The sequence below is a fragment of the Ascaphus truei genome, unplaced genomic scaffold, assembly GCF_040206685.1.
Source record: "Ascaphus truei isolate aAscTru1 unplaced genomic scaffold, aAscTru1.hap1 HAP1_SCAFFOLD_601, whole genome shotgun sequence".
NCBI lineage: Eukaryota > Metazoa > Chordata > Amphibia > Anura > Ascaphidae > Ascaphus > Ascaphus truei.
The window spans coordinates 10,095-17,619 of record NW_027456934.1 but is presented as its reverse complement, the minus strand read 5'-3'; the positions used below and the strand labels follow the sequence as shown (position 1 = coordinate 17,619).

The 7,525-nt window shown below is 41.1% G+C and overlaps 1 long non-coding RNA gene across 1 annotated transcript; it reads right to left on the bottom strand.

The window, feature by feature from the left end:
- Positions 1-436: 436 nt before the first annotated feature.
- Positions 437-6,567, bottom strand: LOC142485424 (uncharacterized). The gene is made up of 3 exons (XR_012798464.1): positions 6,525-6,567; positions 5,176-5,365; positions 437-599 (listed from the first exon to the last, which is right to left on the bottom strand). It is a non-coding gene; the product is annotated as an uncharacterized LOC142485424 (long non-coding RNA).
- Positions 6,568-7,525: the final 958 nt, after the last annotated feature.

The following is a 7,525-nucleotide window of genomic DNA, read 5'->3' as shown; positions in this document are numbered from 1 at the left end:
ATCTTCTCAGATTCATTGAATACATTAACGATAATGATTCCAATCTAAAATTTACATGCAATTACAGCAAGATTTCTGTCAACTTCCTTGATCTGACTATATTTGCAGAGGAGGGGTGCCTGAAAACCAAAACCTTCTACAAGGAAGTTGACAGTAATAATTATATCTTACCTTGGAGTTGTCATCATCAAAGTTGGTTAAATAATGTGCCTTATGGCCAATTTAGAAGGGTAAGACGTAATTGCTCAGATCTTAATAGCTTTGAAATACAATCCAAAGTATTGGAGAACAGGTTCCTAAGTAGGAAATACAATCCTGGTAATTTAAAAAATGCTATAACAAAAGCAAGAGATCTAGATATAAGCAATCTGCTGAAAACAAAAACTGAGGAAAAATCAGACACAACTAATAAAGACAAATTCAGTTTTTCATTTTTAACCAATTTTAATAAAGATTAAAAAAAAATGTGAAAATTATAAAGAAATATTGGCATATTATCCAAAATGACACAATATTAGGTGATGTGGTTCCAGATGTGCCCATGGTTATATTCAGGAGGGCAAACAATCTGAAGAGTCAACTAGCCCCAAGTTCACTGCCTAAAATAAAAGAAAAAAGAGAAAATAATTGGCTACCTGCAATAAAAGTTTTTTTTGGATGCACAGTTTGTAAGGCCTGTAAATACAGAACAACTGATAAATTTTCTTTCACTTCACATGTGACAAAAGAGAAATATGATATTAAACACCATGTCACATGTAGAACTGACTATGTAATTTATATGATCACATGTCCTTGTGGTCTTCAATATATCGGCAAAACTTCCAGGGATGTAAGGATTAGAATCCTAGAACATGTAGGCAACATTAGAAGAGGTCTAACCACACACCTTTTGTCAGATCATTTTATTAAACATCACCAAGGCAACACCACAGGATTGACCTTTACGGTCTTAGAAAAAGTACTACCTCATTGGAGAGGAGGCGACCGTGATGTTCAACTAACTAAAAGGGAAACCTACTGGATCTTCACATTGAAAACTCTAGTTCCTAGAGGACTCAATGTGGATATTGAACTAGGGGTGTTCCTGTGATGTTGATTGTGAATATAATATAATAATATGATATTGTATTAATCCCGTTTTTCTTTCTTTCTTTTTTTGAGCACAACCACAATCGTCGTGATTTTATTAGTGTATAACTTGATACATAGGTCAGATAGTTTTTTAGTCTTTTTTATATAATTTTTATATATTTATATTGCCAATTTTTATATTTCATATGATGCCATATATATATATTTTCCTGTATTATTCTTGTGTTTTATTGTACCCTGTATAAATGATAACAAGACAGATGAAGCATATGACACTGCACCAACCCACTCTGTTAATACATATGACACTACTTCAATTGAATATATGTGATACCATTGAATTTATGTGATACCACTTTAATTGTACAATTAGGTCTTAATTAGAGGGAGGGCATTAGGGTATATAGCAGTATAGTAAGCAGCTATTAGTCACTCCTGAGGAAGTCGCCAGAGAGAGCGACGAAACGCGTAGAGTGTTCCAGTCCAACAGCCACGAGAAGGGGGACACGAGAACTCCACTGTAACCATCTGATCCGGAAGTCCGCGGCGCACCGGAAGTGACGCAGCGGGAGCCTGGGAGGCTCTCGGCGTGCCGGAAGTGACGTAGTGGGAGCCTGGGAGGCTCTCGGCGTGCCGGAAGTGACGCAGCGGGAGCCGGGGAGGCTCTCGGCGTGCCGGAAGTGAAGGGACGAAAGCTCCGGTGTGGATTCAAGTGTTTCCAGAGAGAGCGGAGGTGACCGAGTACCCAGAGGAATCGCGAGCCCCAGGGATATCCGTCAACCGCTACCTATGAGTGCCCACATCGACCGTATGAAGTGTAAGCCTTGAATCATGTTTTGATATTATAATTGTTTTACCTCTACACTATATAGTCTCTTTTTTCTCCTTTGGAGGCTGTGATTGGTGGCTGCTGTTTACACATAGGGCGCATCCACCCCTTAAGTTGGATGACTGTCTAATTTGATTACTTAAAATGTGAGTAGTCATTTTGGATGAATTTTCACCTTTTTCACTGTTCAAACATTTTTGCACTATGATATGTTTTTCTATTCTATGACTTCGAGACAAACTCCCCTGACGCTTTAAAAATTATCCACGAGAAGACAAGTGAAACAGTCTTTTTTCAAGGGTTGCAGTTTATTTTGAGGTTTTTTCACCCTACATATGCACTTTAAGTAGGCACGTGCACTATCACTGATTTTTTGCATTGTCACTGATTGTATTAATCACATTATCACTGTCACAATAGTGGTCGTTATTACATTTTGGGTTTGTTTTGAGCGCTATTGTTATTGTTTTCCTCAGACATGGATATGCAGTAATGTATGTTAATTGGAGGTGATATTATGTATGCACTGTAATCCCAAATAAAAAGGAAAGTTATAAAAAAAAAAATAACATAAAGGGGAGAAGTGCTTTGGTAGTTGGGAAGAACGTACAGAGACAGTAGAAGGACGTTCTGGTAAGTGTGTCTGCAAGGGGCCAAGGTTTATGTATGAGGTTTAAATTATCAGCCATGGAGCTACTCATATGCTTCGTTAGGCAGGTGTGTTTTAAGGTGGATAGAGAGGGTGCTAGTCGGATATTGAGGGCAAGGGCATTCCAGAGGTGTGGGGCAGTCAGTGAGAAAGGTTTAAGGCGGGAGAGGGCTTTAGATACAAAAGAGGTAGAGAGAAGACATCCTTGAAAAGAACACAAGAGTCGGGATGGTGCATAGCGAGAAATTAGGGCTGAAATGTAAAGAGGAGCATAGGTGTGTAAAGCTTTAAAAGTGAGGAGAATGGAGTGTGTGATACGTTATTTGATCGGAAGCCAGGAGAGGGATTTCAGGAGGGGAGACGCTGAGAGATTTAGGAAAGAGTAGAGTGATTCTGGCAGCAGCGGTTAGGATAGATTGTAGGGGAGACAGGTGAGAGGCAGGAAGGCCGGACAGCAGGAGGTTACAGTAATCAAGACGGGAGAGAATGAGGGCCTGAGTCAGAGTTTTAGCAGTCGAGCAACAGAGGAAAGGGCGTATCTTTGTAATATCGCGGAGGAAAAAGCGACAGGTTTTAGCTACCTTTTGAATGTGAGAGAGGAGTCGAGTGTGACCCCTACTGGGTGTATAATAGTACTTCCAACAGTAATGTGGAAGGAGATTGTAGGGCCAGGTTTGGGAGGAAGTATGAGGAGCTCCGTTTTTGACATTTTAAGTTTAAGGCGGCGGAGGGCCATCCAGGATGATACAGCGGAGAGACATTCAGAAACTTTGGTCTGTACAGGTATGCGTAGAGGTGTAGGTGTGGGTGTGTAGCGGTATAGGTGTGTGTGTTTGTGTGTAGGTGTGTGTAGCGGATACATAATAAAATTGGATCATGTAGATCCAATCATCCGCATATAAAAAACAGGGCACGAAGATGGGATCCCACAAGTCCACAACACACTGATCTAAGTTGGCATGTAGTCCGGTTCTCACTGCTGGATGTTAAAGCTGTGGACATGGCTGGGGTCCGCGTCCTCGTGGAAATAAGGGGATGATAGTAGCTTCTGAGCGTCCGTCGTCACGCCTCCTCGTAGCTACGTGATGACATCACCTCTACGCGTTTCACGTCATATGACGCTTCATCAGGGGGTGGGTCTTACTGAGCCTATGGCCGGTTTAAATAGCAAAATGGATAATTCCCCCTGCCAATAAGGATCTTAGATAGGTACAGAAAAGCCTTCCAATTAGTGTAACGATGGGTAATCTCCCATACAAAAGCAACTACAGCATACATACTATAGCGCTGAAAAACACACACAAAAAAACCTTTACTCAAAATTAATAAAGCTAGAGACCCACTAATAATACAAATAATACACACACAGGCATGCATCTAAACGCACATAAATTTATAACATATACACATAGGCGCACACATGGTAACATATACAAATAAACATAACAACAAAAACAGAAATTATAATAAACTATAAATACATAGGGTTACTGACGAAAAAAAACTAAGAACAATATTATTGGTATAATATAATAAATCAAAATAATCCATATACATACATATATAAATGAAAATACACTTAGAACATCAATGTATATTTTTGGCGTATTATGTATATACACCTTGGATAAGCAGCATCTCCTACTTGAGGAATGGGGCCAGTTCAATCAGCTGTTCAGTCCCCTGATGCTTCACTTCCCAACATGTATATCCAGAATTGCTCTCTTTGAAGTAGTTTCAAATCACAATCCCCTCTCTGAGGGTCTCTTGAAACCACCTCAACACCCATAAAATGTAGTCCATTTGGTTTACCTTGGTGATTGGTCAAAAAATGTTGTGACAGATTGTGTATCTTTTTACCTTTCTCTAGGTTGCACTGAGCATTTTTGATCCCATTAATGTGCTCACCTAAGCGGTCTGTGTGTATAGTTGTGTTACTGTGTGTATAGTGTGTGTGTGTAGTTGTGTTACTGTGTTACTGTGTATAGTTGTGTTACTGTGTGTGTAGGTGTATAGTTGTCTTACTGTGTGTGTAGTTGTGTTACTGTGTGTATGTGTATAGTTGTGTTACTGTGTGTGTAGTTGTGTTACTGTGTGTGTGTGTGTGTTACTGTGTATAGTTGTGTTACTGTGTGTGTAGGTGTATAGTTGTGTTACTGTGTGTGTGTATAGTTGTGTTACTGTGTGTGTGTATAGTTGTGTTACTGTGTGTGTAGGTGTATAGTTGTGTTACTGTGTGTGTGTGTGTGTGTGTGTGTGTGTGTATAGCTGTTACTGTGTGTGTGTATAGTTGTGTTACTGTGTGTGTGTTACTGTGTATAGTTGTGTTACTGTGTGTGTAGGTGTATAGTTGTGTATAGGAAAAATAAGGGATGTCCCCATGGGACTGATGCTACAACTTTGTAGGTATAGTGTGGACACGTGGAGAGAGTCAGTAAGAAACCACCGCAGCAACAAGATAATCAATAAGTCCATAAACATATGATTGTAGACCTCTATCACTGATGGGGGGCGTATGAAGCACGGCTAGTAGAGATACCCCGGAGCCCTATCTGGACAGAACCCAGGAGTAAATCACAATTCCAGCTACTGCTAGCCTCACCTGCATCTTGTGATTAAGAGGTAAATCCTGCCGGTATACATCATTCTATGAACTGAAGAACTGCCGGGTGCTGCTGTGAAGAAGCGTTGCTTGTTGCTGTGTGATGCGGTGGTGTGCTCCTGCTCGCAAGTGGTGTAGAAAGGTAAGCAAATGGTGAACAGACGGCGGTCACTGCTCCACTGAAAAAACTCTCCAACCAGGCGTGTAAAACAAAAAAACTTTAATGAATCAAAACGTACAACCTCATGTCAGTACCACTCTGACGCGTTTCGTTCTGGGAACAGAACTTTATCAAAGAGTGTCTTCTACTCCGTACTCCCCCCTGTATATAGACCGTAAATGATCCTCACTGGCTGAACAACGTCACGTGTAAACACTCCCACCAGTGAATTAAGTGCCACTTAGATTTAAGACACATCCGCAATCCTAGGGGGGGCGTAAGGATACTAACAATATACAAATAGTGCAACAATGTAAACATGTGTCAACTGCCCTTTAAGACCCACATGTCTTCTTGTTTTTAACTCCGTTTGTCATGTATCAGTATGTTTCTATTTTTCACCATTTGCTTATAGTTGTGTATAGTTGTGTTACTGTGTGTGTGTATAGTTGTGTTAGTGTGTATAGTTGTTACTGTGTGTGTAGGTGTATAGTTGTGTTAGTGTGTGTGTATAGTTGTGTTACTGTGTGTGTATATAGTCGTGTTACTGTGTGTGTGTGTATAGTTGTGTTACTGTGTATAGTTGTGTTACTGTGTATTGTTGTGTTAGTGTGTGTATAGTTGTGTTACTGTGTGTGTGTATAGTTGTGTTACTGTGTATAGTTGTGTTACTGTGTGTGTAGGTGTATAGTTGTGTTAGTGTGTGTGTATAGTTGTGTTACTGTGTGTGTATAGTTGTGTTACTGTGTATAGTTGTGTTACTGTGTGTGTAGGTGTATAGTTGTGTTAGTGTGTGTGTATAGTTGTGTTACTGTGTATAGTTGTGTTAGTGTGTGTGTATAGTTGTGTTACTGTGTGTGTATAGTTGTGTTACTGTGTATAGTTGTGTTACTGTGTGTGTAGGTGTATAGTTGTGTTAGTGTGTGTGTATAGTTGTGTTACTGTGTGTGTGTATAGTTGTGTTACTGTGTGTGTGTATAGTTGTGTTACTGTGTGTGTGTATAGTTGTGTTACTGTGTGTGTGTATAGTTGTGTTACTGTGTGTGTGTATAGTTGTGTTACTGTGTGTGTGTATAGTTGTGTTACTGTGTGTGTAGGTGTATAGTTGTGTTACTGTGTGTGTGTAGTTGTGTTACTGCCCTATATACCGCTCACACCGCTCTGTATACACACACAAGTCACTTATTACATTTTTCGATTCATGAGGTCAAAGCGCACGCGCCGGATGTACGTGGCGCGCGGCGTGTCGTCACTTCCGGTGACCGGCCGGAGGTGACCCCGGGCAGCAAGCGACCTCCTGCGGTTACTATGGGAGCTCATCTCGGCCGCCGTTACCTGGGTTACCCGGAGCCTGACCCGCTGCGCGTGCCACACCCGGAACCGGACGAGGGGGGCAGGGAGAGAGGTGTGTATACAGGGAGAGAGGTGTGTATATATACAGGGAGAGAGGTGTGTATATATACAGGAAGAGAGGTGTGTATATATACAGGGAGAGAGGTGTGTATATATACAGGGAGAGAGGTGTGTATACAGGGAGAGAGGTGTGTATATATACAGGGAGAGAGGTGTGTATACAGGAAGAGAGGTGTGTATGCAGGGAGAGAGGTGTGTATACTGTACATATATACAGGGAGAGAGGTGTGTATACAGGGAGAGAGGTGTGTATACATATATACAGGGAGAGAGGTGTGTATACATATATACAGGGAGAGAGGTGTGTGTATACATATATACAGGGAGAGAGGTGTGTGTATACATATATACAGGGAGAGAGGTGTGTATACAGGGAGAGAGGTGTGTATATATACAGGGAGCGAGGTGTGTATATACATATATACAGGGAGAGAGGTGTGTGTACATATATACAGGGAGTGAGGTGTGTGTACATATATACAGGGAGAGAGGTGTGTATACATATATACAGGGAGAGAGGTGTGTATACAGGGAGAGAGGTGTGTGTACATATATACAGGGAGAGAGGTGTGTGTACATATATACAGGGAGAGAGGTGTGTGTACATATATACAGGGAGTGAGGTGTGTGTACATATATACAGGGAGTGAGGTGTGTGTACATATATACAGGGAGTGAGGTGTGTGTACATATATACAGGGAGTGAGGTGTGTGTACATATATACAGGGAGTGAGGTGTGTGTACATATATACAGGGAGAGAGATGTGTATGCATAT